This window comes from Labeo rohita, chromosome 19, assembly GCF_022985175.1.
Source record: "Labeo rohita strain BAU-BD-2019 chromosome 19, IGBB_LRoh.1.0, whole genome shotgun sequence".
Taxonomy (NCBI): domain Eukaryota; kingdom Metazoa; phylum Chordata; class Actinopteri; order Cypriniformes; family Cyprinidae; genus Labeo; species Labeo rohita.
In genome coordinates, this window is record NC_066887.1 from 31963412 (window position 1) to 31987333 (window position 23922).

At 37.2% G+C, this 23922-nt stretch overlaps 1 protein-coding gene across 2 annotated transcripts in view; it reads right to left on the reverse strand.

Moving 5' to 3' along the window:
* The window catches only part of slc39a4 (solute carrier family 39 member 4), a 111803-nt gene that overhangs the window by 24689 nt on the left and 63192 nt on the right, over positions 1–23922 (reverse strand). The window contains exons 10-12 of one of the 2 annotated variants that reach the window (XM_051137040.1): positions 22687–22758; positions 16534–16668; positions 16046–16125 (exon numbers count right to left, since the gene is read on the reverse strand). The exons of the other annotated variant lie outside the window; for it this stretch is intronic. The gene's annotated coding sequence lies outside the window, so the exon portion shown is untranslated. The remainder of the gene's footprint in view (positions 1–16045; positions 16126–16533; positions 16669–22686; positions 22759–23922) is intronic. 2 annotated transcript variants of the gene reach the window in all.

Consider the following 23922-nt stretch of genomic DNA (forward strand, 5'->3'; position numbering starts at 1 on the left):
AAACATGCATTAATATATGCATGCCTGAATTTGTAAAGAAATGTTTTTGCATGTAAGTTAAACACACTTTGCATAACATGCACACATATTCAGAATCTTTCAAATAAAGTTCTGTACATGCAGTACCTCTATGAATCTCCAGGGGGTCCAGAGACAGAGAGAACAAGATTGGCATATGACCCAGATCAGACCTGAACCCATGAGTCATCAGCTCTCCTGTGTCTCACACGCACACGTCACCTACTGTGCCACAGTTCTGACGCTTTTTAAAACTCTTGTGGTTCACACTAACCGCAAATTCTTGTGGGGACCGACAAGGACCGTCAAAGTTCAAAGGTCACTCTTCCTGCACCGTTCCCAAATCTCCTCCACAGAGACCTGCAACCGTCAATTTAATAAAAGCCTCCAATATAACATTCTGCTTACTGTTGCAGCATGCTGAGATTGGACAGAAGCCTGCAGGTAAAAGCTTAATAAGACCTCACCACCACACACTAGTGCCGTTTTTACACGGCTAATAATATAAGCGCCGTAGCCCCTGAGAGTAGAGAAACAGGCAGAGAAAGCCGACAAGCAGATATTAACCACCTTGCTTTATTACAAACAGCCTCCATTACTGCTAAAGATAGCCGATCCCTCGCTACCGCAGGGTCTCGAGTGTAGCGGAGGGGGGAAAGGACGCTGCCGTTAGCCGGTAATTTAGGATGAGAGGGAGCGCTCATGATATTGATCTTAGCTCGGCTTTTGCTGAGCAGAGTGGAAAAAAACGAGAGTCAGAGAAGGTACGAGGCATCCCAGCGATCCCATTGGCTCCCTGATCTATTATCTTACACTCAGGCTGACTCGGCCGTCCTGTGACAGCGGTCTGCCTTCTATTGTTATGTTAAGTATACTTTATTAGCAGCTTGCAGTCTATTTAGGAACAATTCATAGAGGGTTTCAAGTGCAGATGGGGACTTGTATGGGAGAAAGCACAGATTTGACAAATTTTGTTGTTGAATATGCTCAGCAAAGGCATATCAAGATTGTTAGGCCTCATTACACATAAATGCATGTAAATATTGATTACAACTGGTCTCTTACTAAAAAAAACCCTCAAATAAATAAATAAATAGTAAATAAAAAAACAGCATATGCATGCATAATTATTCCCTTCTGCAGGTGCAAATCAAATGTGATTAAAACGGTAAAAAAAAGAGATTAAAATGGTGAAAAACTAAAATAATTTAGAATAATCACCCATTTATATAAATGCATTAACGAATGCATGTATATAAACATTGCACATATGCATGGAAATATTAAAACTGCTGAATTTAAAACATTTTCTAATTCTATTTAAAATTTCAGAATTCTCTAATCCTATCTTATGCACATTATAATGCATGCAGCATAATATTTAAGACTCATTGCAGGACTATTTAAAATGAACTACTCACATCAAACAAACAAAAAAAGCGTAAAAATGGGTAAATAGGAAATACACTTGCTATGCATGCGTGTAAGCGTTCTCCTAAAATGAACTATCAAAAAACACCCATTTAAAAAAAACACATGCGCATGCAAGCATGAATTTGTAACAACTTTTTTTGCATGTAAAAAAGACTCGTTAATGAGTTTCTGAAGGTCTATTTGTGTTTAGCAACACTCTTGCTTGTCTACGGCAGTTTATTATTTGCCGTTGATTTGATTTTGCATTGTGTAAATGACAAGATTGATGGCATGGGCTGTTCCTGACAGACCCTCTCTGCTCTCGCACATGAGCTCACCCTCCCTCACTGTCTCCAGTTAATGATCTTCATATTAAGATCACTTTAGGACCCAGGAGTGGAGAGGGGCCCGTCCCACATGGGGGCCGCCTTTGTGTCTGGATAGACACAGGGGAGACTGGAGACATTAACACCACCTCAAATCACGCAATGATCCCCACCACCCCCAAACACACACACACACACACACACACACACACACACATCTACCTCTTTTCTTATAGTAAACATGCCATTTGACATGCACATTGCACACTTTGCTACTCTTTTTACTAGTTGCATCTTATTAATCCATTTCATCCTTATGTGTGTTATTAAGTGATTTTAAACTTCACATTTCAGTGTCTTTACTTTTTTGTAAAGCTTCTGTTTTGCACACAAATTCACCTAGACACACACACACGCAGACAGATCTGGCCAATCACAAATGAAGCGTTAAATGAAGAAACATATAGTAGTGCTCTCTAGGGACAGAGGGTCTCTTACACAAAAGGAGCGTCCCGTCTGAGACGGCACTGTCATTAGCTTCTGGCTCCGCCTCAACACTTCAGCAGCCAATTAAAGGTTACCCTCGATCTGCTGCACTGTCAGACGAGGCCAGTCTAAACCACGCCCATTTACGACAGCAACAATGCCGCTTTTCAACAATGTCTCTTCCTTTGCTTCAAGTGCCATTGTGAGACCTATTGCTTGACGATAAAACAGGTGAAAAAAGCCTAGATGCACATTCAAGTAGGGTGTATATACTGTATAAACAACCTATCCTAGCAACAGCACAGCAACATATTAAAATGGCAAACAAGCTTTTGCATGGAAAAATAACAACAGTTTGGGTGACAAGTTAAAAATTCACCACTGCAAGCTATTTGCACAAAAAAAAAAATTTAGATACAGCAAAGAATAAAGTATGTAAATGCAAATATTTCTAGCTATGTTTAACTTGGGGTATTAATCAGACGTGTTATTATTCGTGTATCTGCTATAAACATCTCAACTTTAATTAACTTGCATTAAAACTATTCAAAACAATGCTTTGTCAGCACAAAGGGGCACTAAAACAGGAATTGGCATTAACATCTTCTGTAAGAAATTTTCCAATTTCTTTGCAACAGTTTAAAGAGAAACTTGCTGAGCAAGTTAGTTAAAGTTGAGAAGTTTATAGCAACTACTTAAATAACCATCCAAATAATATCCCCAAATTAAATTTGAGTACTTTATAGGTGGCTTTTAGAGAATGGTAATTTTAAAATGAACCCAGAAACATATTTAAAAGCTTGTCTATTGCATTGAAAGCGTGTTCCTATTGTACATATTTAAACACTTTGGCTGCTCTGGTGAAAACCACAAACAAATTTGGCACAGATAATAGCGTGAAAAACGAAATAAGAAAATTTGAGCGTCCACTTAGTGTTTCAATGATGCAAATTCTCTGAAATGGAGATGCCAAAACTAGCAGTCGACTGAACTAGTATCTGATGCACGATGCATCTGGCATTGTTCTTACATCACTTGCATTGATTATTTCCAGTTTCACAATATGTAATAGAGCAAAAGCATGAAGCCAACAGCTATAGTTACTGTGAAGACTGATATACTCTGTTGTACTGAATTTGGATTGTAATATCTCATAAGCTTCTAGCCAAAACAACAAAAAAGCATCACATTTCAATTCATATCAGCCATTAGACAACTTTCAAACACTGTTTTTTCACAAACACACTGTTTTGAACACATGCACATTCAAAGTTGCCATCAATCTGTGATGAGAAGTGGTGTTGTCTGTGTTTCCAGAGCTTGTTGTCTGTTTAAGGGAAGATTTATGGCATCTAACTTCACGATGATAGGTTTTATAGCATAACAAGTACTGTTGTCCCAATCAGCCGCTGGATGATGGATCTGTTGTGGAGTGAGAGACAGTGCGACTGAACGAGGAACTCTTGCTACTGGAATGATGAACCTCACAAAGCAAGATTGATGCTCTGCCCCGGACAGCGTATGAATTAACATCTCCTTCTCGCTTGTTTACACGCTCTTCCCCTTTCCTTCCTGCTAACATTGGCTTTCTAATCAAATCAGATCAAATCAACAGTGCTTTACCGCTGTGATTGTCAAACTAGCACCGGAGCATTCGTATGAATTAATTAGCATTAATATAATCGGCAGTAACAGTGATAACTGCATAAACATGAGATGTGCTCATTATTTATACTGTATATGAATAACGGGATGCTTGTAATGTCAAAAACGCCACCGTCGTTGAGTGTTACTGCGCTAATGCGAGCTGATTTAGATGCTTTTTGAAATGACAGTCACGTACAGGTACATACAGGTTCTGTTACCTGTTGATTTGAGGGTGGCAATATCTGGAGATGAGCTCTGGTTTTCACTAAAGCATTTTGTGGGCTACAGCTTTTATTATGTGGTTTAATACCCAGAAGACTGTGGGCTTGATACTCTGTGCCACTCCTATTCTACTGTGCCTGATCTGCAGATATTTCATTTGTGAATATATTTGTTTCCAGGAGCAAATATAAATGTAACTATTCCACATGTTTTGGGTTGGAGATATATATATATATATATATATATATATATATATATATATACCTCACTGCAATGACCTAATACCACCCAGAACGCCCTAGCAACCACACAGAACATACTGGAAACAACATAATAAGCCCTCTAAACGACCTAGAACAACACAGTAACCACATAGCAACACCCTATAAACCACCCAGAACCCCCAGCAACAACATAGCAACATCCTACAAACCACCCACCCCAGCAACCACATAGCAACACCCTTTAAACCACACAGAACACCCCAGCAACCACATAGCAACCTCCTACAGGCCACCCATCCCAGCAACCACATAGCAACATCCTACAAACTATCCGGAACCCCCCAGCAACACCCTACAAGCCACCTCACCCAACAACCACGCAATAATGCCCTACAAACTACCAAGAACCCCCCAACAACCACAGAGTGACGCCCTATAAACTACCCAGAATCCCCCAGCAACACCCTACAAGCCACCCAACCCAGCAACCACACAATAAAGCCCTACAAACTACCAAGAGCCCCCAAGCAACCAGCTATTAATGCCCTATAAAACACCCAGAGCACCCAGCAACCACATAGTAACACCCTACAAACCACCCAGAACACTCCAGCAACCACACAGTAATACCTTATAAACTACCCAGAACACCCCACCAGCCACATAGCAACACCCTACAAACCACCCAGCCCAGCAACCACATAGCAATGCCCTACAAACTACCCAGAACACCCCACCAACCACATAGCAACACCCTACAAACCACCCGGCCCAGCAATCACATAGCAATGCCCTACAAACTACCCAGAACCCCCCAGCAACACAGCAACAACCTATAGGCCACCCAACCCAGCAACCACACAATAATGCCCTAGAACCTCCTGGCAACCAGAAGAACCAAACAGTAATGTCCTACAAACCACCCACCCCAGCAACCTCATAGCAACACCCTATAACCCACTCAGAACACCCCAGCAACCACATAGCAACAACCTATAAAACTCTCAGAACACCCCAGCAACCACATAGCAACATCCTACAGGCCACCCATCCCAGGCAACCACATGGCAACACCCTATAAACCACTCAGAACACCCCAAGAACCACATAATGCCCTAGAACCCCCCAGCATCCACATATTTATTCTCTATAAACCACCCAGAACCCCCAGCAACCAAGTAATGCCCTATAAACCACCCACCTCAGCAACCAAATAACAACATCCTACAAACCACCCAGAACACCCCAGCAACCACATACTAACCCTACAAACTACTCAGAACTCCCCAGCAACACCCTATAAACCACCCAGAACACCACAGCAATCACATTCAGTAGCAATGCCCTACAAGCCACCCACCGCATCAACCACATAGTAACGCTCTATAAACCACACAAAACACTCCTGCAACCACATAGCAACACCCTACAAACCACCCACCCCAGCAACCCTATTGCAATGCCCTACAACCTACTCAGAACCCCCAGCCACCACATAGCAACACACAATCCACCCATCCCAACAACCACTTAGAAACGCCCTACAAACAACCCAGAACCCCCCAGCAACCACCTAAGAAGCAAAACTCTTCATTTACTCTTAATGTGATCTGCTCTCTAGTAGCAACAACTGAGCAATGAGGGATCTCCTTTGTGGTTTCTCCTTCCCTTTGGGAACAGGACAGATGCCAGAGAGAAAGAGAGAGATAGAAGAAGGTATGGCAAAAGCTACAGGCAGATGATATCTGGGAAAATGTCTTGCTCAGTGCAGACTTCAGGGAAGTATATTGGGATTGACCTAGCAAGATTACCAGTGTTTATTTTATTTATTTCCGGAGGTTAAAACTTCGTGTGAAAGCACAGCAGGGCTCCAGCTTCAAACAGCTCAACTAGTGCTGGGAGACAAGCACCGTGCGTTTTCTACTCGGCCACGCTCTCAGAAAAACAGAAAGAGGGAAAAACACTTCGCAAAAGACTAACCGGATTAACCGTCATGCTTTATTTTAGCAACGAAAATATCATCTTCGCAAAAGAGCCGAGCACGAGGGCCGGACGGCACAGATGAAGATGTAAAAATACAGGCATCAGGAGAATTTTGTCATAAAGACACCACACGTGACTCGTTTTTCCGAACACTTCAAAAGCTCCTGCCGTGGAATCAGCACAGCTTTGATCTGGAAGACTGTGGCCACATCCGATTGGCTTTGCTGGCACTCGGTGACAGAGCGGAAGACAGAAAGAGAAAGACAGACAGAGAGAGAGAGAGATAAAGCGGCAGAGATGCAGAGAGGGGAAAGCAGGTCAGCGGACAGGCGCCTCCAGGGAGGAGCGCGAGGGGTGCGAAGATTAGGAATGCCAGACTGACCACAGCAAGTGGAAGAGAACAGATGTCCAGGGTCTCACGACTCCCAGGGGATGGAGACGGACACTGCACAGGAATCCCCCAACACACACACACAAACACAGACGGACACTGGACAGAGTCACCAGGGAAACATGCCCGGATGCCCTCTCCAGTTAAATCCCCTCTGGTTAATGGATGGATGCTCATTTAACTGAGGAGAGTTTCCGATGGTCCTGTTGCGCATTAAAACATCTCATATAATGCATCTTTCTTAACTGCATCATATAAACTAAACTCTGATAAATCTACTGAATGCAGAAAATAAAGGGCACCACCACTCTACAAACCACCCAGAAAACCACATAACAGCCCCTTATAAACCACCAATAACATCCACAATCATATAGTAATGTCTAAAACTCACAGAAAACTCTATCAACTAGTTACATATCCCTTACACCCAGAACACCATAGCACCATCATACAAACCATGCAGAACACCCCAGCAACCACATAGCAATGTCCTATGAGCCAACCATAACATCTCAGCAACCACCTAAACCACTTTAAACACCCCAGCAACTACATAGCAATGCCTAAATCACCTAGAAATCCCCAGCAACCATATAACAACACCCAACAAACCACCCATAATGTCTTAGCAACCACCTAAACCAGCAACCACAGAGCAACGCCTAAAACATCTTAAACACCCAAGCAACTACACAGCAATGTGTAAACTACCTTGAATACCTTAGTACCCACATAGAAACGCCTTACAAACTACCCAGAAAAACCTAGCAACCACAGACCAATGTCTAAACCACCTTAAACACCCTAGCTACCACACAGAAATGCATTAACCACCTTCAACACCTTAGCAACCACATAATGCCCTACAGGCCATCCAGAAAACCCTAGCAAACACATAGCGACTCTTAAACCATGTTAAACACCTTAGCAGCCACATAACAATGCCCTATAAGCCATACAGAAAACTCTAGCAACCACAGAACAACACTTAAACCACCTTAAACACCCCAGCAACTACATAGCAATGCCTAAACCACTTAGAAAACCCCAGCAATCACATAGCAACACCCTATGAATGACCCATATTGTCTCAGCACCATCTTAAACAACCTAGCAACCAAATAGCAATGCCTAAACCACCCTGAACACCCTAGTAACCATCTTAAACACCCTAACAACCACATAGCAATGCCTAAACTACCTTGAACACCCTAGCAACTACAACGCAATGCCTAAACCACCTTAACCCTCTGGGGTCGACAAAAGTTGGGTATCTTTAGAATATTATCAATTCCGATTCCGATTCTGCTTATTGATTCAGATTCTTTTCGATTCCCAGTTTCCATTTCAATGTAAATAAAACATGATATCAAGCATATTTATTCTGTTTCTTTTTTTGCTAAACATTTAGTTGCATTTAAATGTTCAAATCATGATCATATGCTGCACGGAAGAAAGGTTGAGAAATCAAACAGATAGATCATTGTAATTTAGGAACAGAATCACGTTGGTATTTGAATCGTGTTTGATTTGATTTTCGATACCCAACCCTACATGAGACATACATTTATAGAAAGCTTGAAGTGTCTACTTTTAAATGTTGTAAGTCATGTCTAAAAAAACACTATCCGTGATAAAGTAATCCGTATGAAACCAACAGGAAGTCCAGTTTCTTCTGTCAGCTAATCATCTTTAATGTGATGATGCCCACAAGCCGATTGCGCTATTAACATGACAACTGTCCACGTGAGACACATGGACATGTAAACGCCCACGTCACCTCTGTAAACAAAGCAGCCAGACTTTTCTTCAAATTAATCTCGGCTACTTGTCATTTCTGGAAGACGACGCGCTGAGAGGAATAAGCTTTGGATTACCTCAGAAAAAAGAATTGCAAACGCGCGCGAAGCAGCAAAGGAGATTGTTTACAAGAGTAAGTCCTTTTTTTTATTATTAGCCTACTTGCATTAGTTGTTATTGTGTTATTTTGCCTAAATGTGTACCTTGTAGACCAGAGGTCTCAAACTCAATTCCTGGAGGGCCGCAGCTCTGCAGAGTTTAGCTCCAACCATCTCCAACTCACACTTGCTTAGAGTTTCTGGTAATCCCGAAGACCTTGACTAGCTGGATCAGGTGTGTTTGATTAGGTTTGGAGCGAAAATGTGCAGAGCTGTGGCCCTCCAGGAATTGAGTTTGAGACCACTGTTGTACACATTTACACCCTAGCAACCACATAACACCCTAGGCAACCACCCTAAAAACCCATAGCAACCACACAGAAACACCTAAACCACCTTGAATGCCCTAGCAGCCACATAACAATGCCCTACAAGCCACCCAGACAACCCCAGCAACCACATAGCAATGCCTCAACCACCTTTCTCTCCAGCATCTTTTCTGCTCCTAAAGGGGAAAAAAGCATCTTGTTGAACGCTCAATAATTTCTCCTAGACAGTATTAAAATGTAATGCATAACAAGAGAACTTTACCTTAAGTAAAAAACGTAGGAATCTCACATGTGTCTCCAGCATCTCAAACTTTGTCTGCAATCAAAAGTCAGGCATGTCAATATGAACTCAAATATTTCTCAGCTGAGTTTCTCCACATTCATTTATAGCTCTAGACTCTTACATTATGAGAACTATTGACTCATTTACTCCATGTTTATTATTATTTCTTCTTAGGAGAAACATCTGAGACCAAGGTGACACTTGATTGAAACGTAAGTGATATCTTGTTTTCTGTGGCGATGTGTCCCACTTCTCTTTGTTAGTGTGAGAGCTCAGCTGTTGGTTGTGGAGTCTGTGGTGCGTGAGAAACGAGGGATGTGGGGAGAGTTTGGAGAGCGTGATTAACTCAATTAACGGCAGCACTGTCTAACGCATCAAAGAGGAGGATGAGAAAGACGGTCATACAGTAAGAAGAAGAGGACGGATGGGTGGATGGAGCGTGAGAGGATGCAAAACACAATTTTCCACCAGCTGTGAAGAACAACTTCCTCTGATCTCCAAATCCTGCAATTTTCTCCACACAAAACTGCCTCCACACTTGTTTAAATCTTTCATAACTTCAGCATTTTTTTAAAAAGTATATTAAAATATATTTTATTTGAAAATATTTGTATATATTTATAAAAAATGTTTTTAACATTTATTTTAAATTGTAATATTTAATGATTTTATTTTTACAAATTAGTAATTCGACCCTTGAAAACCTTGTTTTTTTGTGTTGAGACAAATTAGAATATATACTTTTTAGATATATATACTAAATTAATATACCTGTGCTTTTCTAAAACTGAACTGAATAGCTAGTTATAAAAATCAGGGTTGACAATTTTCTGTACAGGTTAAAAAGTTCCTGTTCTTCTGTCCTACATGCATCATTAGCAGGCCACATACGAATAAAACTCGTTTTTAATTACCTTGCAATATAACACCCCAAAAAAAAACAACGTTCAATAACCTGAGTAAGTGATTTGGATCTGCTGAATGTGAAGATTCCCCTTAAAGAAGCTTTAATTAACTAGGAATCGCCCCCTTTCGTACATGTAATTAAATGCTATTTGAACCTCTTAATTGCCAATGTCCTTAAATTGTTTCTGTTGGTCGGCCAAATTTGAAGTCAGACCCACTGGTGCAGGACGTCCCCTGTCATGAAGGTGACTGTGTTTCAGGATCATTAGTTGATCAAGTCATGATAATTAGCAACCACCTCATACTCAGTCGACCATCATTTACAGAAGTCCTTTGTTTGTTTCACTGCTCTGAAGAAAGCAAGTACCTCTCTTTCCAACAAGACAAATGCTGCAGGATGAGTTTTATGATAATGTATGGTTTATACGACACAAGCAATAATAATAGCAATACTTAGTAATTAATTATAGGATATAATTATCATAACTGGATGCAAACGGTGAATCAAACACTGGTCTCCTTTTGCATCAGTAAAAATGCTTAAATGCTGTGCAAAAGGTTGAAATCAATCAAAAGATACAGTAAAAAAATCTAAAATGCTAAAATGTATCTATATAGTGTTATTTACAATATTTTTTTTCATTTATTTTTTAAAAATTAATTTATTTTATAAACATCATATACATTTTTGATTGTTTTTGAACTGTGCCAGATGCAACATGATGCAAAAGTATTTTATTTTATTAATACTGTTAAATATATATGCATTATTATATTAATGTGTTACAATTTACATTTATAAAAAATCATATCTATAAATATTACACTACCAGTCAAAGGTTTTTGAACAGTAAGGTTTTTAATGTTTTTTAAAGAAGTTTCATTTGCTCACCAAGCCTGCATTTATTTGATCCAAAGTACAGCAAAAACAAAAACTATTTTCTATTTGAATACATTTTAAAATGTAATTTATTCCTGTGATTGAAAATACATTTTCAGCATTATTACTACTGAAAAACCTGAAAAAATTCTACTCAATATAATAATAACAACGTTTTTTTTTTTTTTTTTTTGAGCAGTAAATAAGAATATAAGAATGGTTTCTGAAGGATCACGTGACTAGAATAATTCAGCTTTGAAATCACAGGAATAAATTACATTTTAAAATATATTCAAGTGGAAAGCAGTTATTTTAAATAAAAAAATATTTAAAAATTTGACTGTTTTTGCAGTACTTTGAATCAAATTAATTTAGGCTTGGTAAGCAGAAGAGACTTCTTTAAAAAACATTAAAAATATCTTCCTGTTCAAATACTTTTGACTGGTAGTGTATATACAGACATTTCTGATTATCTTTATTGTCTTTGAAGTGCATTTAAAAATATATAATTAGCACCATTACAAACTGGATGCAAACTAACTAAAAGTAAATTAAAAAGTAAGTGAAAAGTAAATCAAGCACTAGTTCCCAGCTGCATTGGTAAAATACTCAAATACTGTGCAAAAGATGTAAAAATCACTTCAGTATTTTGAGCAGAATAGTAATTAGAGGAATTCCTCAACATTTTCCATGCACAACAACAACATTTTGACCTTTGAATTACTGATATTTATATCACCACTGGTTATTAACTAATTACATATGCATCTGCCAAATTAGAAACCCCGACAGACAGAGGAAAGAGGTTAATTGGTTACTGGAATATTTTTGCACAAGATACATAAACACGGTTATATAGCGAACGTCGCGCTTCGCACGCGGGACATAAAGCAGCATAACGGTGGCGTGACAAGCGAAGCAGAATGGATGAAACACTCCACATGTTGCAAGGCCGGATGAGACGGTACAGCTACCGTATATAATTAAAGCAATTGCATAAGCTGTTCAATTATACTCCGCCTGATAGGCAAAGCACCCTCCCGCACTCCTCGGCTTGAAGAAGCTGGAGAAAAGGGGAAAGGAGGCCTTATAATTACAGACGTGCCATATGGTCAGCACGGGGATTGTGCGGAAATATTTACTTTCCCGCTGTATTTTTTTTTTTACGGCAGCTGAGATTATGTCTTTGTTAGCGGATGCCAGCGTGCGCTGTCAGAGTTTGTCAGTGCTTGGCCATGCTGCAGACCACCATCCAACACGCGGCTTTAATTAGCGTCTGTGCGGCAGTCATTATTGCAATTAGCGCGGCTGTGTGCGTCTGCCTGGGGTACCTGAGCAGAACCTGCTTCTCCCCAGCAGCTCCTCCCTGGGCCCAGCAGCTGCTTTAACTCACTTCTGTGTGTGTGCGCGCGTCTTACTTTACTTAATTATCTACTTCTTATTTATTTATATCTGTTCTCTGGGCCCTCATTTGACTATCATTAGGTCTCTATGAGCTGAAGAATACCAAAAGTTTACTTGTTTTCATCTTTCTGATTTTCTTTTTCCTTTTCTTGAGGTGCTTTTGGACTAAAGCTGTTGCTGCAGGATGTTTACTGCAAAAAAACATGTTCTTAATCAGTATTTGTGTCCTTTCTTTTAGTAAAATCATCTGAGATACATTTAGAGAAACATTTATGTGAGACAAGACTAAACAGACTTATCTGAGAAAAAAAACATGCTACATTTTTAACGTTTTCACACATTTCTAGCATTTTAACATGTTACTGGGATGTTTTAGAATATTGTTCGTTTATTTTAGCATGTGGCTAACATGTTTTTACACATACATTACTTGCATGAATTGACACGTTTAATATGTTAGCATGAATTAGCATATTTTCAGCTTGTGTCTAACATGTTTAACATATTGTTAACATGAATGTTGCTAACATATTTTAACAATGTTAACATGTTGCTAACATGAATTAACATGTTTATAACTTTTTAAAACATTGCTGTCATGAACTAACATGTTTCTAATGTGTTTGCTAGCATGTTTTGACACTGCTAACATGTTGCCAACATCTTTCTAGCATGTTTACCATATTGTTAATATGAAACAGCATAAATTAATGTTGTTAGCATATTTTAACACTGTTACCATGTTGCTAAGCATGCTTATTGTTAGCATGAAATAACATCTTTTTAACTTTTTAACTTGTTTCTAACATGTTTAGCATATTGTCAGCATGAATTAACATGTTGTTAGCATGTTTTAACACTGTTAACATGTTGCTAACATGAATTACAATGCTTATAACTTTTTAAAACATTGGTGTCATGAACTAACAAGCATGTTTTGACACCGTTGCCAACATGTTGCCAACATGTTTCTACCATGTTTACCATATTGTTAGTATGAATTAACATCTTTTTTTAGCTTGTTTCTAGCATGTCTAATATATCATTAGCATAAATTAACATGTTGTTAGCATATTGCTAACATACATAAACATGTTTCTAACACATTTACCATATTGTTAGTATGAATTAGCATCTTTTTAGCTTGTTTCTAAAATGTTTAACATATGGTTAGCATGAATTAACATGTTTCTAGCATGTTTTAACAGTGTTGGCATGTTGTTAACATGAATTAACACGTTTGTAATTTTTGTAAAACATTGGTATCATGAAAATATAAATATAAACAGAAATATCATGCTAGCATGTTTTAACACTGTTAGCATGTTGCTAACGTGAATTAACATGCATATAATATTTTTAATACATTGCTACCATATTGTTAACATGAATTAACATTTTTTAGCTTGTTTCTAACACGTTTCACATATTGTTGGCATGAAATAGCATGTTGCTGGCATATTCTAACACTATTAACGTGTTGCAAACATGACATTTTGACTCTGCTAACATGTTGCCAACATGTTTCTGGCATGTTCACCATACTGTTAACATGAATTAACATTTTTTTAAATCTTGTTTTTAACTTGTTTAACATATCATTAGCATGAATTAATATGTTGCTAGCATGATTTAACACTGTTAGCATGTTGCTAACATGAATTAACGTTTATAACATTTTTAACACATTGTTATTAATTAACACATTTCTGACATGTTTGCTAACATGTTTTGACACTGTTAACATGTTGACAACGTTTCTAGCATGTTTACCATATTGTTAATATGAATTAACATCTTTTTAAGCTTGTTTCTAACATGTTTAACATATCATTAACATAAATGAACATGTTGTTAGCATATTTTAACACTGTTAGCATGTTGTTAACATAAATAAACAAGTTTCTAACATGTTGCCGACATATTTCTAACTTGATTACTATATTATTAACATGAATTGGCATCTTTTTAGCTTGTTTAACATATTAACATGTTTAACATATCGTTAGCATTATTTAACATGTTTCTTGCATGTTTTAACAGTGTTGACATGTTGTTAACATGAATTAACACGTTTATAACTTTTGTAAAACATTGCTATCATGAACATGTGTCTAACATGTTTGCTAGCATGTTTACCAAATTATTAACACGAATTAACATGTTGCTAGCATGTTTTAACACTGTTAGCATGTTGCTAACATGAATTAACATTTTTTTAGCTTGTTTTTTAACATGTTTAACATATCATTAGCATGAATTAGCATGTAGCTGGCATATTCTAACACTATTAGCATGTTGCAAACATGACACAACATGTTTATAGCATTTTAATACATTGCTATCATGACTGAACATATTTGCTAACATGTTTTGAAAAGTAACCCATGTTTGTTGCCAACATGTTTCTGGCATGTTCACCATATTGTTAACATGAATTAGCATTTTTTTTTGTCTTGTTTCTAACTTGTTTAACATATTGTAAGCATGAATTAATATGTTGCTAGCATGATTTAACACTGTTAGCATGTTGCTAACATGAATTAACGTTTATAACATTTTTAACACATTGTTATTAATTAACACATTTCTAACATGTTTGCTAACATGTTTTGACACTGTTAACACGTTGACAACATCTTTCTAGCATGTTGCCATGAATAGGATGAATAGCACCTTTTTTAGCTCATTTCTAACATGAAGAAACTTTCTTCAAACTTTCTGGCCAGGCTCTCTCAACATTAAAATTTGACAATTTTTCTAGTTGTCCAATGCAACTTTTCTTCTGAGGTAAGTAAGTCTTCGAACATGTGTCCACCAAAGTGTTTTAGCCAGGTGAAAATGCCAGGGACTCGGCTGAAAATGCCTAGATTTGAGCCCTTCTGAGGCTTAGTGTTTTTTTTTTTTTACTTTTCAGTTGAGACGCTATGGCTGCTATGATACGGGATATCCTTGGAAGTGCAACTAGTATCTGATTTAAAATTATTTTGTTCTGTTGTTGTGCTACTTCTTGTTGTTACTGTTGTACAAGTAGGATGTGGCGGTTAGTGGAATTTGTCCCGCCCATCCTCCACTGTGATTGGACAGCTGACTAAAAATAGACAGTGATAAGTGCTGTGTTTTACCCAAAGTTGAACATTCTTTAACTCTGGCCACAAAATAAATAAATAAAAAATCAGCACACTCCTAGTGTTAAAAACAAAAAAACGTAGCACTCCCGATGAAAACAACTGCAAAAATAGGCTAGCCTCTGAAAAAAATGCTGTGGTGGACATGCGGCCTTATTTAGATATTTCTACTTGAAACACAAGATCAAAACTGTTATAAAGCTCCAGTAGTAAACAGCTGTCAGTGGTACTCACAGCTGTTCTCATCTTGAAGGCTGTAATCGAACTGAGTGTGAAAACAACCTGACAGAACCGCAGTCAGTCGAGTCACTGGAGAGCAGAGGAAGCTTCTCTTGAACGGCCGCAGAGACTCTTCTCTTCACCTTTGACTTCATTATCTTCCTAATTACGTTTATAACTAGTCTGATGGCATGAACTCAGGAACAGATTGTCGAGTCCAGAATATTAAAACAAAGAACAAACTGTACTAAGGACAGCATCACTATTAGTACTACTCAGACTTACCATCAAGCATGACAGCGTTTGCTCTCCAGACTTGAATGATTCCTCAAATCTAGTGTGTTGTTCAGAAGAAACGCAGCACTCTGTTTAATAGGATGACAAAAAAGGTTTAAACATTACATTTTTAGGCCGGTCTGCCCTACAACACCTCATTTTAAAGTTGAAAGAGAGTGAGGTAAGATAAAAGTAGCAAAACTTTTAAAGGTGCAGTATGTAATACTGACAGCTAGTGGATAAACTCACCTACAGACTGCTAGCTGAACATATGATGCATATGGCACACAAAATTGGAAACACTACAGGGCTTTCAAAGTCGTTGAATTCTATAGTATCAGGATCAACTAAACACCGAACTTTCAAAAGTATGTGAAATATGTAAAGTTTGTAGCATAGATTCTTTAAAATACATCCAAGAGTTCTGTTATTGTAAGAACATTTCCATGCCTCTAAACATGACGTGGCACAAAACAAAAAGTGATTGGTTGATTTACCTGTCAGTCATGTGGCCTCTTGGGCGGTCCATGGCCATTCAAAGCAGCCAAGGTTTCCAGACCTTCTGCCGTCAGTCTAAAAGTCTGGCTACATGGGTTGCCAGATTGAGGACATGCAACAGGTGCAACTGACAACTGAAGATGACAAGCCTTGCATTAGTTGACTTACCCACGTTTTAATGTGCCTCTGATCATAGAGATTTTCTGATGAATGCAGAGACTTTTTAGGTTGGGTAGAATCTGCAATTTCTGACCCAGTTCATTTGCTGGCTTCCATAGCTGCAATCATTCAGTACGTTTACATGGACAACAATATTCCGATTTTAACACGATTAAGACAATATTCTGATTAGGAATCTACCATGTAAACAGAGATTTTTGATTAGCTTAATCCGACTAAAGTCATACTCGTAGTAAACACAAATCAAACTTTTTGCCGCATTTTGTGACAGGATACACACGCAGCACAACGCCATCATCTGTTTACACAGATAGCATGACAAATAATTAACTGCACTTGAAGCTTTAATAAAAAAATGGAAACCCCAAAACTGTATATTACACCATAACAAACACAAATTATATGTTGATACGTGAAATTCTAAAGTCAGCTGGCGTTGCGTGGGGACGTAATGACGTGTACCATTAATCGGTCTATGCACTATAACATGTAAAACGGGAACATTAAAGGAATATTCTAAAATCAACTCATGTAAACACCTTAATCATAATATTGTCTTATTCAGAACAAGATAAATAATTAGATTACTGATGTCCATGTAAACATAGTCAGTGTTGGGCATGTTACTTTAAAAAGTTATAGTTATTATTTACTTCTTACAAATAGTAACTGAGTTAGTAACTGAGTTACATCATTATAAAAGTAATTAATTACCAGGGAAAGTAACTATTGTGTTACTTTAAAAAAAAAACAAAAAAAACATCCAAGGTCAATAACTTGAATGCCCCCAATATTAAATATGTTAAACAAATAAAACATTGTACACTAATCTACATTATTTGAATGTTGCTGTGGGACAATGTGAGAGACACCTTCCAAGTTCCATGTTATATCATTTGAAACTGCAAAGTCTACTTTTTATTTGTGTGTAGTCATAATAACAACAAAACAATGTGCTTTTGTAAAGAAAATAAACTCTGCCATCTTGGTCTCTATCACTTCTCTTCACAGACACATAAATAAAACAACCTGAATCTCTGTTATTGTTATCAGTTAACAGCGAATACATGCCTCATAGTCATGAGAAATATATGTATTGAAAGTTTGAAAGCATGAAAAAAATGTCACGTCGAAAATAAATATTCTCTGATAAAGTAGTCTGTATGATACCAACTCGAGCTCCAGTTTTCCAGTCTAAACTTATTATCTCTAATTTAATCATGCTCACGAGCAGCTCCACTTTTCAAATTTTAAACACCCACATCACCTTTGTAAACAAACGTGAATATTCATCAAGTTCATCTTGACTACTTTTCGCTTCTAGAAGACGACGCGCTGAGAGGAATAATCCAGAATTTACCTCAGAAGAAGAAAGCAATGCAATGTGCAGCTTTGCAGGTCCTATGGCTGAGAGAGAGCCTACTCGGACGAAACACCCTTAATAATGCTGTTTTTTATAATGCCGTTATTCCCATCACTGGCTGCAATACACTGTTTCCCGTCAACTGGCAACCTGGGTGTCAAAATAGTATTGGGCAGTACTAAATGGCAGTAGTGGGAAACACACAGACCAAAACAAAAACATAAATTTTGACACTAAACCCATGTTGTAAAGTAGAGCAACTGGCCGTAAATATTTGGAAATATATTATGGTATTTTTATGCTTTAGTACAGACAAAAAATTACATACAGCAATTATTTGTTTAAATTTAATATTTGACAACTGTTTTATAATAAAAATGTTAAACAACCGACAGCAATGCATACTATCCAGTATTTATCCAGCAACGCATAGTAAGATTTTTTTTCTAATATCTTCCTCAAATATGGCTATTTTGAATTACAATATATTGCATATTTTAATGCAATATATGCATATTTTAATTACAAATAGTTCAAAATGATTACTTCCATGCTAGCATTGCCTTTAATGTTCTAGTACTTTATACTTCATTAAACGGTCAAGACATACTTATTGCCTTGTTATAGAATATCAAAAGGCTGGAGAGTAATAAAAGACACCACCACAACATCCTAGCAATGTCATAGAATTGCCCTGACACTAACATAATGGCAGCAACTTCTGCACAAGAAAACACCACTCATTTTCCTCAGAACTCATCTAGTTCTCTCTATTATACTTTTTTTGAAGATCAGCTCTTTGTTCTGGAAGGAAATGTTTTAATTATCACTCATTTTACAATTTAATGCTTAGAAGCGTGTTTGTGTAAGAAGTGAATTGAATTATCTCACTTCTGTTTTGACTTCTTGTTGATTTTTTCTGCCTGCAGCAGCTTTTGTGCAACAATCCCTGTAGTATTTTTAGCGGGAGAAGTTTTTTCTTTTTCTTCCACTTGCTGAGTCTGTTTCGGAAGATTATTGAGTTTGCTATTTGGGTCACAGCGTGCTGTGCCTCCATACAATATGTTTGGGAATAGCTGTGGAGGAGATACATATCTACGGAAACATTCCGCAGTATGGCGGCCGCCGCGCGTCCCATCATCCGTTCGCCCCGTGAAGCGCTTCTCCGTCTATCTGACACGTTCTCGGAGCCTATCAGACCCGTCGCCTGACACGGAAAGATAATTAGCCGAGCGATTAGGTAAACAATGGGCTTAATTGAGTAATCAGAGAGAAGGAGAAACTGCAGAGGCTACGATTAGAAATCTTCAGCGGCGGCGCTGGGTTTGTTTGGGGAGCTGAAGACGGATTTAATCCGCGCGATTCCTGGGAGAGATGCGAGATCTTCCCTGCGGAACACAGAGACACCGGAAATGTTCCGTCTTTACACGTGCTCTCTCACTCTTACTCTTTCTCTCTCAGAACTCCACAGCAGATAAAATGATTTTATGATTTAAGCCGCCGATTCTGCCTCAGGCGTGAAATCTAAGTTCATGTTACGGTTGCTGGTGATAGATTTGTTTTATTGCTTCCTTGCTTTTCATGCATTTTGCTCTTTCAGCATTTACACAGAACTTGTGGATGCTTAAGATCTCGTGTCAGTCCCCTTTGAGAGTACCAAATTCAGATCTTTGTAAGTGAACTAAAAAGTACATAAAAGTAAAAACTCAAATTTATATTCACTGTAGTCTGGATTTATCACACAATTTTTCTTACATAGTATATGCACACTTAAAATGGATGCAACTATGATGGACACAAATTAATTTCTAAAGGTGAATAATGCCTCAACAAGTCATGTAGTCAAGACTGAATCATTTTCTCCCATCCTAAGTCAAGGAAACAGCCACCATTCACTAATCTGCTCTAAACTATGGTACCTATGGTTTCTGCCATGGGATAAAAGGTTAATTATGACTTTTTGCCCACACAATTCTTATTAAAAAAAAAAAAAAAAAAGATATAAAGTCTTTGTGGTGAAAACAAAAGTCAGAATTGAGAGATAAAAAAAAAACTTTGCAATTGCCTTTATTTATTTTTTTAATCTACAGCAGAAACCAAGTCAGATCTGCAAGATATAAACTCAGAATCATGAGATAAATTAGCCTATGTTTAATTTATTTATTTATTTATTTCCAGTGATGGAAATATTTTCTATTTTTATTTTGTACCAATTCAGTAGTGATTCTCTTGAAAACATTGCTTTGTTTAGAAATATGTGACATTCCAATTTTTTCTGATCATAAACATTTCAAACTGTAGTAGTCTGCTATATTGAACTATCATATTACGTTTAATTCATCTGATAGTGTCCACTTATTTTGCATTTTTCAGGGTTTGTACAAATACTGTAAAATAAAATTCCAGGACTTTCAAGGCCTTTAAAAGGACTACTTTTTTGATTTTCAAATACTTAAATCAGAGATCTCACTTATGCTTTGATGTGTTCTACTGTTTAAGAAAAAAAAAAATTAAAAAAAAAAAAAAAAAAAAAAAAAGATTTGTGAAACCGCTCCGAAGTGACGATCTGAATCAAATGATCCATGTTACAAAGTCCCAATCTGATTAAGGATTCGCAAAGCATCATTTCATATCAGGACTCAGAGCGCAAATCGCAAATCATTCAATCCGCAGAATGATTCAAGAACCCGCTCTGGAGTCCCAATCTAAGTCAAATGATTTGCGAACCTGCTCCAAAGTCCCGATCTACATCAAATGATTCACGATGTGCTATCCAATTGGAGCGCTTTGAAACAGTGAATCATGTTGCAATGCAATGGTTTTTAAATAGTTTTAAAGTCATTACAATGTTGATGTTCGATGTTGAAATTTTAAATTGAATGGCTCTTTTCATTTGATCTGGTTTTTGCTAGTGAATCGCTTAAAATGAAAAGTAGTCAGGAGTTTGAATCAATCTGAGCGGTTCTAGATTAAATGATTCACTCAATTGATTTGGTTCATCTGTTCCTCTTTTTGCGTCTTCAAATACTATGTTTTTTTTTTTAACTGTGTGAATTTTGCGTGAAAAGATGTGTGCTTATTAAAAACATTTATTTTATACATCCATTGTCTTTCAATAATTCAATCACCTTTCAAGTACCTCTTCAGGAATATTGCTATTTTTAAGGGTTTTTCAGGCCTTACATTTCAAAAAGTCAAATTCAAGTACTTTAAGCACCTTGTATGAACCCTGATTTTTACTCCAATTAATATACAATGTCCATAATTAGTTCATAAATACATACTGTGTGCTGTGTATTTTCTGTATGCATGAAACTACAACTACATATGCCAGAATGTGCAGTATACAACCAAAGCACATGCATACTGTATCCCATAATGCAATGCATTCAACTTGAACTTCTATTTGCAGTGTGGAGAATGAAATGATTAATTGCAACTTCTTAATTTGACGAAAAATAAAAAATATCTAGATTTATCTGCTTTATTCACAGATGTGCGATATTCACATGTTGGAATGTTTTCCAACATAATTTCAAAAGCAGTATGCTACATGTTGTCACAGCCATGTTTAATTCAGCAAATGATGTACAGTAATCAGTTATTCTGCATTTTAAATCCATGTATTAAAGGAGAAGTCCGCTTTCAGAACAAAAATGTACAGATAATGTACTCACCCCCTTGTCATCCAAGACGTTCATGTCTTTCTTTCTTCAGTAGTAAAGAAATTATGTTTTTTGAGGCAAGCATTTCAGGATCTTTCTCCATATAATGGACTGGTATGATGCCCCGAGTTTGAACTTCCAAAATGTCGTTTAAATACGGCTTCAAACGATCCCAAATGCGGTTGTAAATGATCCCAGCCAAGGAAGAGGGGTCTTATCTAGCTAAACAATCGGTTATTTTCATTAAAAAAAAATTTTAAATACTTTTCATTCTCAAACGCTCGTCTTGTCTTGCTCTCCCTGAACTCTGTGTATTCTGGCTCAAGACAGTTAGGGTATATTGAAAAACTCTGCTCGTATTTTCTCCCTCAACTTCAAAAATCATTTTAAAATCATCCTACATCGCTGCAGAAGTACCGACCCAGTCTTTGCAAAGTGAACATGCAAAGGAGATCTAACATCCTTAACAAAAATGTTAAAACAGTGATATATGGTGATTTTGAAGTTGAGGGAGAACATGAGATGGGAGTTTTTCGACATACCCTAACTGTCATGAACCGGAAAAAAACAGAGGTTGGGAAAATCAAGACGAGCGTTTGACATTAAAAAGTATATAAATTGTATTATTTTTATAAAAATAACCGATCGTTTCGCTAGATAAAACCCTTCTTCCTCGGCTAGGATTGTTTAGAGCCCTTTGAAGCTGCATTTACACTGCATTTTAGAAATTCAAACTTGGGGCACCATAGAAGTCCACTATATGGAGAAAAATCCTGAAATGTTTTCCTCAAAAACCATAATTTCTTTACGACTAAAGAAAGAAAGACATGCAAAATATCTGTATTTATCAGTATTAATCACAAATTTGTGATATTCCAATGTTTTCATAAAGTGCATGTGCAACTTGGATTGAAACATGGCTACCGTAGCTATTATTTACTCACCCTAATGTTGATTCAAACGTGTGCTGTTATTTGTTGCAGTGTTCATGTGATGACATTTCATAGTGACCACATCTGTCAAATAGAACAAAAAAGCAACATAAGCATACCATAAAAGTAGTTCAAAAACACTATATATTTTGCAAAGTGACAAACACTGATGCAATCGCAAACACACAGCACTTCTACGGTCCAGCACGCAGCTGTGAAGCGGGAACTCTCCTGTCCAATATCCCAGCAGCCCTCAGATGCCGAACACGAGACCCCAGAGACAAACACTCATTCATCATGGGCTGTCAGGACGCCCGGGGCAGCATGTCACGCTGCTGTTGATTTAACAGGAGACCGTCTGACACACTCAGACCTTCCACAACAACTACCAGATTTACAACACGCAACCTGCCTCTGGATTACCCATTATCTGCCATTATTAGTGTGAGGGACTATCACTTTCACCAGGACAGAGCTGGACAAATCTGCTAACTAACCTTTCAGGGAGCTTACGCAGGCATACAGCAGCGATTCACAAACTTTTTGTCAGCCGAATCCCTTTTATCAGCTGAATCCCAAAGTATTCACTTAAAGTACCCCAGAATTTTTTTTTTTTAATTTTCAATAATTTAACAACACATTTACATGTTTATGGTTCTCTGATGTTGGGGTTATTTTAGTAAACTAAAACTGAAGCTAAAATTAAAACCATAAAGTAATTTCATTACTTGAAATACAACAAACTAAAACAAAATAAAAACTATAAATATACACTGCTGTTCAAATGTGTGGGATCAGTAAGATTTTTAATGTTTTTTTTAAAGAAGTCTCTTATGATCATAAGTTCCATTTTTTTTTAATCAAAAACACAGAAAAAACAACAATATTATGAAATATTATTGCAATTTAAAATAAGAGTTTTCTAATTTAATACACTTTAAAATATAATTTATTCCTGTGATGCAAAGCTGAATTTGCATCAGCCATTACTTCAGTCTTCAGTGTCACATGATCCTTCAGAAATCATTCTAATATTGATTTATTTTCAATGTTGAAAACAGTTTTGCTGTTTAATATTTTTTGGAACCTGTGATACTTTTTTCAGGATTCTTTGATGAATAAAAGGTTAGCATTTATTCAAAAATATTTTCTAACAATATAAGTCTATGATTTTTTTTTTTATCAATTTAATGCATCCTTGCTGAATACAAGTATTAATTTCTCTCAAAGAAAGAAGGAAAGAAAAAA